This window comes from Rousettus aegyptiacus, unplaced genomic scaffold, assembly GCF_014176215.1.
Source record: "Rousettus aegyptiacus isolate mRouAeg1 unplaced genomic scaffold, mRouAeg1.p scaffold_m13_p_6, whole genome shotgun sequence".
Classification (NCBI taxonomy): domain Eukaryota; kingdom Metazoa; phylum Chordata; class Mammalia; order Chiroptera; family Pteropodidae; genus Rousettus; species Rousettus aegyptiacus.
Window position 1 is genome coordinate 112,534,460 of NW_023416309.1, and position 10,550 is coordinate 112,545,009.

General features: G+C 58.8%; 1 pseudogene; it reads right to left on the reverse strand.

Annotated features, from left to right (window-relative positions):
* Nucleotides 1-7,373: 7,373 nt before the first annotated feature.
* Nucleotides 7,374-7,492, reverse strand: LOC118604162 (annotated as a pseudogene).
* Between the last annotated feature and the right edge of the window lie 3,058 nt (nucleotides 7,493-10,550).

Sequence of the window (10,550 nt, forward strand, 5' to 3'; positions counted from 1 at the left end):
ATAGAAAAGACAGGAAATTCTCCCCAGCCATCAGGCCCCCTGTTCCCCGTCAGCGAACAGAGCACGAGAGGCCTCCTGTGTCCCAGGCCGGCTGCGTGCACAGGGGAGAGAACCGGGAGACTGGGCGCTCACCCCCTTGTCCCCACATCCCAGACCCAGGAGGAGGTGCTGCTCGGAGGCCCAGTTAAGACTTAGCCCCGCGGATCGTAGCGTGGCCAGCTGACAGACCCCCAGTGGCCCCGTCGCCCTTTCTGGGGGTGGTTGCTGCAAAGGGGACAATGTCACCCAGGCCGGGGCAGGAAGGAGGCCGCCTCGAGCACGAGGCTTACACAGCGATAACCACGTGGTGCGTTTTGAATACGAATCGATTGGCACCGACATACAGCCGGCTGCTCATCCCGGCAGTTAGTGACCGACGCGGTTCCAGACCGTGGATTCTGCGGTTCCCACACAGAGGCTTCTGGAAGGCACGCTGGAGCCCGGCCTGAAGCAGCCATGCCCACGGGCGAGGGGGCGTCTGTGTCCCCCCAAAGCGAATCCATTCACACTTGACTGTGTGCCATGTGACAGCCCCCAGGGCTGCTCTGAGTCGCACACTGGGGTCAGCGCCATCTGGGGCGGGTGAGCCCTGGAGGTCAGCGGTCGAGGCAGACGAAAGGTGTCACCCACTCCCTCACTCTCACGGAGGCGGCGCAGGGTTCGTCCTGGTCATTCCGCCCTCTGAGGGAGAGCGAGGCTGCCTGGCCGTGGACGCCTGGAATCCGGGGCCAGCCGGGGTCCTGGCCCAAGCTCTCAGGCCCCCTGGGCAGGTAACACCCATCCTGAGGTGCTGGGTCAGCTGCGGCCAAGCAGGGGACAGCTGCCCCTGAATCGCCTGTTGTCCCGCAGGCCCAGGCTGGTCATCTCGCTTCACCGCATGCATACCGGCCTCCTGCTCTGGACCTTTGAGGGCGCTGCCTTGCCCACCTGTGCCTGCCCAGCCGGCATGTCGCAGGTGCTGGGAGTGTGGGGGGAAGCAGAGCCGAGAGGCAGAGCCCAGCGCCTCCGACCTCTGGAGCAGCGTCGCCAGGAGCTGGAGATAAAGGATGGGGCGGGGGCATCCTTTATCACGGCCTCCCCCGGAGGGCCCAGGCCCGGAGCCCCCTACCCAGCATCTGCTTCCAACCAGAGGCGGTTCCCGGCCTCCCTCCCCACCCTACCCCCGCCCCCGGGGGCCGGCGGGGCTGGGAGCTGATGAAAAGCTGCCCCGCTGGGTGCCAGTTCTCCCTCCCCCGCCCCTCCTCCCTCTCCCCGCCGCTGCCGCGACCCAGGTTGAGGGATTGCGGGCAGTTTTAAACGGGAGACAAGGAGCATTTCTGATCTCATTTTCCAGTATTTCAGCTGTGCCATAATCTATTTACCACACAATTTGTGTCACTTTGATAAGCGGCTGCTTCAAGACTGCATTTATTAAAATCAAGAGCGGGGACAGCTTTCAAGTCTCCCAAGAATTGTAATAAATGTTTGAAATTAGTCATTACGGTGTTTGCCATGGTTCACGTCATGCTCTCCGTCTCGCTGACAAACATGCGCGTCTCCCTCACTTTCTCTGAGGTGCCGAGGGCGGAGGCCTGGCTTTGATGCTCCCTCACCTGGGGGGGGCGGGCCGGGCGGCAGGGACAGCTGCCCTCCAGGACACACCTGTCCCTGTCCGCAGCTCAGTTCTTTGAGCCTGAGATCTCCTGAGTAAGAAGGAGCACCTTTCCTCCCTTCCTCCCCCGTCCTCCCCCCGCCCCACCCCCACACTCCCGGCACCAAGGCCTCCCCCACCCCCGACCCCTTACCCATCTACGGTGCTGTCTGAGGGCATTGTCATTTGTGGCTTAGTTTCTGTTTCCTTTTTTTTAATAATAGCTGTGGGAAGTAACTGTGGCCTCAAATATGTCACCTTCTCAGAGACTCAAGTTCAGCAGAGCTTTGAGCCTCAGGGAGGGGAGAGGAAGGTCCTCGGGGACACCAGAGGGATGGGCCAGGAGCCAGCGCATGGTCCTGCCTCCGTCATGCCCCAGGGGACATGGTCTCAAAGTGGCTCCCAGGAGAGGCTGATCGGAGCCTGCAAACATCACCGTTAGCAACACCAAGGAGCAGGGCTTGGTACCGGGGCGAGGTGGAAACAGACATGATCTGATGGGGAGGGGACTTCCCTTCAGGCAGGTCCTCGGAGATGGTGGCTGTCCCGATGCAGGGACACGAGGTCTTGGGGTGGGCAAGGGAGGGGGGCGCCACTCCGGGGCAGGTTTCCATCCTCTCCGGAAATGCATCCGAATTTGCGTTTGAAGCCTGGAGGAAGCCGGTCCCAACGTCCTACAAAAAGCACTGAGAACAGACCGTTGTCTCCTTCGAGAAAGAGTGCCAGCGTGTTTGGGCAGGGACCTAAAGTTTGTGTGTTTCACTGGCGTTGCTGGGCGAGGGTGTGCGAGGGTGTGCAAGGGTGTGCGTGAAAATGAGGCAGATGGACAGACAGACAGAGACTGGTAGCTAAAACGTCAGAGAGAGACATGAGCTCCCCATTCAGTCCTCTGCACTTCCCAGTCCAAGTTCTTCCCAGAGACGGAACGGTAAAAAGGCGTCGTTGTTACCTTAATTTTATATATATAAAAAAACCCAGAAAGCAGAAAACGTTCCAGTCTGGTTTTAAAAGAAACGTATCCTCATTGCAGAAATTTCGGCATGCATAGGCGACACTGAACACAGATGTATTTCAGGAAGAGCTGTGGTTCCCTGACCCGGAGACACCCGTGTCACCCTCTGGTGCTTACGTGCGTCTTTCTGCTGCGTGTTCCGTCTGGGATCAGATAGGACAAAACTTAGATCTGCTTGTAGAACGCACGCAGAGACACACCTGCAAACGTCTCTAGATGTGGCTGTGTGTACCTACATCAAGCTGAATCAGAGTCCCCGACTCAAATCCATAACCTTCTTCCCTTGTCTGTAACTTTCCTTTGCAACAATGTAAAACTATCGAACCATAAGGTTGTATATTTGGCTAGTATTTCTCCCAGCTTCCTGGGAGCGAGCCGAACCCTTGAATTTTCAGTGTGTTCGGAGTGTCCTTGTTATCCATGGTGGGCCCCTGGGACTGCACCTGTGTTCTGGCTAATGAGGTGACTCACTGTGAGCCCTAGAGAGTTAATGCTGACGAGATGACTTAGGATGGGGCTTGGAGCCTTGGGATACTAGCCGGAGCTCTAAGGGAAGGAACGGAGACCAAGTTCAACCACATGGCCAAAGATTCATTCAAGGACGTCTATGTAATGAAACCTCAGCGAGCCCCCTGGCCCCCGAAGCCTGGGTGAGCTTCCCCGGGGAACGGCGCATTCTGACTCCACGGGGACAGGACGTACGCAGACTGCAAATCGCCATGAAGAAAGATGCTCCATGTCACGTGTCATGAGGGAAATGCAAATGTGAACAACAATGGGCCAGCTCTACGCAGCCGTGAGAAATGGCCCAAACCTGCAACCCCGACAACGGCCAAGCGGGGACACCGTGTTCTTGTTCCCAACCTGGGCTTTTCACCCGTCCGGCCGCTCCGGCCTCGGTGCGGAAAGCCTGCTTCGTAGCCTTTGTTTGGGGGGCGGGGGGCATCCCGTGCTTGTCCACTGAGTGCTCCCCGAAGAAGCGCTCTCGCCCCGCCTTCTGTTTCTCCTCTGAGCCTCCCTCCCCTTCACCAGCCATTTCTCCCCCTTCTTTCTGTCCTCCCTCGGCTTCCCCCTCTCCTGGCTTTCAGAATTATTTCCGCCTCTGGCCGCTGACGGGAAGACGTGCAGACCTCGGCTCCTGGGTGCGTGAACGCTGACCTTGGGCAGGGCTGAAGTCGCCACAGGATGGATGTGCTGTGGCCGCCTCAATCAGCAGGGGCAGCCCAAGCCCTCAGAAACCACAGAGACCCCGTTCTGCGTCCCTCGCCTCAAGGTGGCAATGAGCTTTTGAGAAACAGCTAATCGATAAATTGAACAAACAACCCCGGCAGCTAAATCCTTCCGTCAGGACCTTAATTACCATCGCTGAAACAAATAAATAAATCGGGAGGTGGGGGGACAAGAGCAGGAGGCAGTCACGGAGCCTCTATTAACCCCCGGCGGGTGCAGGGGGCGAAGTCAAGCCCTCCGCTCAGGGGACGGAGGGTTATGGCTTAAGGGGCTGGGATTTGATATCTGGGAGGTGACGAGGGACAGGAGTTGGTCCAGTCATCCGTCTGGCTCTTTGTACCCACACCGAGCTGGGAGTTTGGACAGTTTACCCAGCTGGACGAGACCTGGCGCCTTGGAGGGTGCCCCACGAAATTACTTTGAGAACCATCACATGCCTCCTGGCCAAATGACATGGTGACTGCATTGACCATGCCCCTTGGCTGAGAACCTCCAGGTCTCCCTGTGGCCCATCCGCACCTCTGAGGTAGGCTGTCTACCCGTCCAAGAAACAGCTAGCCGGGTCGGCTGGCCCTGCAGCTGGGACCTGGGGAGTCACCAGAGTGGGGGGACGTCCTGCCTCTTCCAGACTCCCTTTCTCTGAAGACTATTGCCTTGAAACACATATTTTATTTAGAAAAAAATTAAAAATCGTGTAAGACCTACGTGACTATGGTGGATAAAATAAAATCAGAGGAGGAAAAAGAAAAATAAATTCAACGTAAGTCAATCTAAAACTCGCCTTCTGGAAAAGACTGGCAGGATTGCGGTATGTGTTTTATTGTAATTTTCTCAGGGACTTTCCTGCTCCCAGCTTATAATCACGGGAAGGGGTGTGTGCATGTGTGTGTGCGCAGCAGAGAACAGGCAGCAGCACACAGCGAGATGCTGAGATGCTGGGTCGGACGCCGCCAGCTGCCTGCCTTGGGCCCAGAATGTTCCGCGGCAGTAGATAAATCTCCTCCGAGAGGCGGCAAGCGCACGGAGACGGCGCGCGGGGCCCGCGTCTGCGCGGTGTTTACCGCACAGACGGCATATTTATGGCTCCAGCTCCGCTGTGAAACGCGGCTCCTCCACACCCCGCGAAGGTCACCGGAGTGTCAAGGGAATTTATGAGCGTTCCATAGCACATTCGTGCCGGGCGACAGGGATCCGGCCCTCCGTGCCCGGTGCAGGAAGGGAGAGCGGGCGCGGCTGGCGGCGCGCCGGCCTCCCGGTGGCGCTCGGTTGCGCCCGCGCCTCTGTCTGTCCGTGCGCGGTGCGCGCGTAGGACACGTGTCGCTCAGGCCGGGGAGGGGCTGTCGGCGTGTCCGGAGGGGGAGGGCATTAGCGGCAGCGCGAATCGCGACTCCGCTCCCTGGTCGGGGCGAATCCCTTCTCCGTTTTACGCAGAGATTCTGCGCTGATCACAGCCGAGCGGCGTCGTGCTCTGGACTCCGGCATCTCAGCGCGGGGCCGGGGACCGCGGCGACGACCCAGCCGGTCCACCGTCGTCGTCCTCAGGCGAGGAAGCCGAAGCCTGAAGGCGTGGCGGTTAGTGGGCGCGCACGTCATCGGGGTTTCCCGTTCTGGGGGGGGCGGGGGGTCCCCCGGAGCCCTGCGCCTTCGGGTCCGGGCCGGGCAGCCGCGTGCCGCGCTGCCCCCCACATCTCGGCCTCCCCGGGTCGGCGGGTCCTTCCCGCGGGGGCCGTCCCAGGTCCTCTTGAGCTTGGTCGTGCGGCTCTTTGTCCACTGGCCCCACGCGTCCCCGTCGGAGGCCATCCTCGCTCGAGGGTCTGTGACGTGGCTCTGGGCCCCCGCCCCGGCGCGGGACCGTGTCACTAAGACGGACGGACAGACGGCACCGCTGCCGCCGCTCGGGGCCCCGCCCGCAGCGGGCGCCTGGGCTCCGCCCGCCCGTCGGCCAAGACGCGCCCGTCTTTGTCACCTCGCGGCTTCGCGGTCTGTGGGAGCGTGCGTGGTCCTGCACTAAGGGACCTTTCACGCCGTGGGATTTGCAGGAGGCGGGCGCCCGCCGAGTCCGCGCTGCGCAGAGGTGCGGGCTCCCGCAGAACAGCGTCCCGCGGCCACGGAGCCGTGGGAAGCGCGCGAAACCAGCGCACAGGGCGCAGGGCAGGCTCTTCTTCGCAGCAGGTGTCGGCTGACAAATACGAGGGGCGATGGTGCTCCGCAGTTAGAAAAACGCGTCCACGGACGCGGAACGGCTAGCGAAGGTCGGCGCGAGGGTCTGGACACGTCCACGGTCTCCGAGAACCGACCCGTAAATCCCGGACCGAGTACGGAGGGAAAGAGTGGACTCCGGCGTCGGAGCGAACGTCACCAACATGGGGACAAAGCGTCAGCGTGTGCCACCTGGCGCACACGTCGCTTCTGAGGTGTTCCCGTCAAGAAGGCAAGATTTGTGTCTGATCCTGAAGCAACGTCAGAAAAATTCCGATGGAGAGTCTACAAGATAACTGGCTGGTATTCTTCCAAACGTTATGGTTAAAAAAGAAAAAAAAAAAAAAAGGCAAAGACAGACACTGTTTCAGATCTAAGGACAGGAAAGGGACGTGACCACTAAATGCACCTTGTGATCCTAGGTCAGGTCCAGCAAAAGGCAGCCAAGGACATTGTTCGGGTAATTGGTGGGACTCGAACAGTGTATTAGCCTAATCAAAACCCCACTGGCGGGGGCGGGGGTGGGGGTGGGGGTGAGGCTGAGCAACAGAAGGTGTTTTCTGGCAGTTCCGGAGGCTGGAAGCCTGAGGTCAGGGTGCCAGTGCGGCTGGGTTCTGGGGACCGTCCTCCTGGCTTGACGAAGGCCCCCTCTCACTGTGGCCCCACACGGTGGAGGGAGGGAGAGAGAGAGGTGGAAAGCAGGCTGTCTGCTCTCTCTTTATAAGGTCACTGATCCCATCCTGGGGGCCTCACCCTCAGCACCTCGTCTAAACCCAGTGACCTCCCAAAGGCCCCACTGTCTAACACCATCACCTTGGGGGTTAGGACGTCAAACGTACGAATCTGGGGGGCAGGGGACACAAACATTCAGCCCGTAACAAATATGAACTGTGGACTAGATAATAACATTTTATCCGTGGTAAACTTACCGACTTGGCTACATAAGAAAATGTCTTTATTCTTAGGAAAATGTCCACGGAAGCATCTGGAGGTGTTTAGAGATTAGGGGGCATAGTGTCTCCATCGTACTCTCAAAAAGTACACAAAAACAAAAACAGTGTGTTCAAGGGAAGGAGTCTTTGCTGAAGCAGAAAGTGTAGCTGAGCAGTGGGTCTGGTGAAGGGTGCTGGGGGTTCCTGGCGCAATTCCTGGAGCTTTTCTTTATTTTTACTTTTATTATGTTTTAGGCGAGGCAACCCTTGGTTGACCTCACAGATTGCAAGGTCCTTGTCACCTTACAATCCCTTATTTTTTTATTTTTTATGCCAACAGCACCTGGTCTTCCTAGGTGGTCTCCCATCCAAGTACTAACCAGGCCCGACCCTGCTTAGTTTCTGAGATCAGACGGGATCGGGCTTGTTCAGGGTGACATGACCGTAGACTACCTGTAGCTTTTCTTAATCTGAAACTATTTCAAAATAGAAATTTACCCCCCAAAATAAAAAATAAAGTGTCTCAATAAGTTGCGAAATTTAAGTTACTGGTCTCGAGTCAAAGCCTGCCTGACTTGAGATCTAAGGCTATTGAGCCCCCTAGTCCTTTAGAGTCCATGTGTTTGCTCATGGTCTTTGGGGGCAGCCATTAAAAGCATTTTTCCAAATGAGCACTGCCATTAACCAAGCCACTCAGAGAGCCGAAGAAATCATTAAATGCTTCTACCCAGCCAGCCAAAAAATCACCCCTGGTCGGTCTGTCTGTCTGTCTGTCTCTCCCCCTCTCTCTCCTGGTTGGCTTCCAAGTCAATAATAACGTTGATACAAGAGGACGGCATCTTCTCACCTTTCTTGGCTCCAGCCTTTCCAGAGAGAAGTGGGATTAACGGTCTCGAAACCACTCTGCGGAGAAAGAAGTAGCGGGGTTGAAATTAAATATCGTAATGATATAAAACAGTAAGCCGTGCTGCTGACAGTTCTGACAGCTGCGCTCTGTAGAAAACAGCATTTATGATGTCAGCCCTATAAGGGAGTGTGTCTGAATTAAAATAATCACAGCTGATAGTACAACAAAGATCCTTTGTCATCAATCATCCCTCACAAACACCACGGCTGGGACTGGCCCCGTGGCGGGAAAAGGCGCCGTTGAGGGGAAGAAGAAAGGGGGTGCCGTAAATTCCTCTAGAAACCCAGGCGTCCTTCCGACGCCAGAGCACCTCTCCTGCCACGGAAGCCCCCGCGTGGGGGAGGCCTCCGGGGACCCCGTGTCTGCTGCGGTGACCCGTCACGCACTACGTTTCGCCCTCCTCTGGGGAACCGTTTGGACTGCACCGACCTGTTGTTTCGACAACACCGTAATGATGCCCAGAGCTCACGCCTTACTTCTCGTCCCTTTCGGAGTTCTGGATCTGAAGCGACAGATTGTCCGGTTTCAATCTCCTTGTGGTTTAGAGGGTGGTTAAGGACCTGGCAGAGATGGCCTGATGCCCAGAGAAACTTCTCGCCCAGAGGCAGCTCTCTTCCTGTTTACTCCTGTTCCTTAGGTTTGAACCTCCCCTGGAATAAAATGCCCCTGAGGAGTCACCGCTTGGAACCCATTTAGCCTTGAGGGAAGTTGCTGGGATGGGAACTGGGGCGTCTTGAAAGTTACTGGAGCCCAGAAGGGTGGGTTCAGAGCTGGAGGAGGGTCTAAAGGGGTCAAGGAGACAAGGCAGAGGACGGGAGGGCTCCCCCAGCCCGTATGGGTCTCCCAGGCTTGTGGGAGCCCCTCTCCTCTGCTCACTGGCTCTGTGCTGCTGGGCGGGACAGCGTCCCAAAGTCGCCCTCTGCCAGCGCCCGGCCCCTCCATGCTGCTTCCCTGGCCTCCCGGTGCCCCCTCCTCATTCTGGACCTGCTCATCTCAGCCCGAGGGGTGAAACCCAGCTCAGGAGTCTGCATGACCTCTGCGGAAGGGCAGGGAGGGCTGAGGCACAGACCCCGAGGGAAGGCCCAGGAAAGGCCATGCGATGGCAGGGCAGTGATGCCTGTACCAGCCCGGGGACACCAGGGACCGCCAGCAGGGACCTGAAGTCGTGCAGCAGGCCTGGGACCGGCGCCGCCTGGGGCCTGCCAGAAAAACCAGCCCTGAAGCCGGCACCTTGATCTTGGCCTCCAGACCGCTGAGAATAATTTTCTGTGTTTCGAAGCCTCTGAGTTCGCAGTGAGTTGTTACAGCGGCCACAGGAAACTTCCACGCACGAATATTTACTGAGAGCTTCCTGTGTGCCAGGAGTCCCGGGGTGACATCACGACCGGCCAGTGCGTCCGCACGTGGCAGGGCCAGAGCCCTGGGGCCAGGAGGCGAGACCCTCGCCCAGGCCTCACAGACACCTGCCCCGCCCCCAGACCTGGGATGCGACTGCAGTGGACAGACAAGGGCGTCATGGGTCCGGCCTGCACTGTCCTCGCCAGCGCTGTCCTGGTGGTCCCGTGAGGCTCGTCCCTTCGCTGGCTCATCCCGCGTGCTCTCCGGACGCCCAGCTTTTAGCCCTTAAAATCAAACGCTGTGCCTTTAGAGCCCAGGAGGTTGCCCAGGAAGACCAACAAAACAGATCAGAAGGGAAAACGTCAGCAGGGTGTTACGGTGAGGGGGCGGGGAGCGTGCGCGCTGTCGGAGGGGTCAGGGAGCATGCGCGCTGGTGCTGTTGGCTGTCGGAGGGGTCAGGGAGCGTGCGCGCTGTCGGAGGGGTCAGGGAGCGTGCGCGCTGTCTGTCGGAGGGGTCAGGGAGCGCGCGCTGTCGCTGTTGGCTGTCGGAGGGAGGGGTCAGGGAGCGTGCGCGCTGTCAGAGACCCCTCCGGGGAGCTGGTGGAGGCAGGGCTGGGAGGCAGAGATCAAGCAGAGGGGGAATCCCCCCACCCCCCGCATGTGGAAGCCGCCCCCGATGGGCCAGGTAGCCAGTGAGAAGGAGGGGATGGGTCGGGGCAGAGAGCCGCCTGGGCACGACCCTGGACCCCTCGCGGGCATCGCCATGCATCCTGGGAAAGCCGGTGGACGGCCACTCTGGGGCGGCGCCGGGGCGGGGGGGACGTGGCCCCACAGCCTGGTGGAGAAGAAGGGGCACGCACTTCCTGATGCCCTGTGGGTGTGGAGGGGCTTGCCAGGCACGGCACAGTGTCCCCCCACACTGAGTTGGCATCGAGTCCGCCAAGTTCATGTCCATCTGGAACCTCAGGAAGGGACTCAGTTTGAGAAAAGGGTCACTGCAGATATAACTGAGATGTGGATTCCAGAGATCATCCTGGGCTGGGGGAGGGGGGCCGAATCCAGTGACGCCAGCTTCGGACGTCATCAGCGTGGTGCTGTCTGCTTCGGTCACAGGTCACCGTCAGGAGCACACGGAGGCTCGATGACTCTCCTGGGCTGCCGTTCATGGTCAAGTGCCACCACCGAGTGGCTCAAACAATAGAAATTTATCCTCTCACGGGTCAGGAGGCCGGAGGCCATGACTGAGGAGTAGTCAGCAGGGCC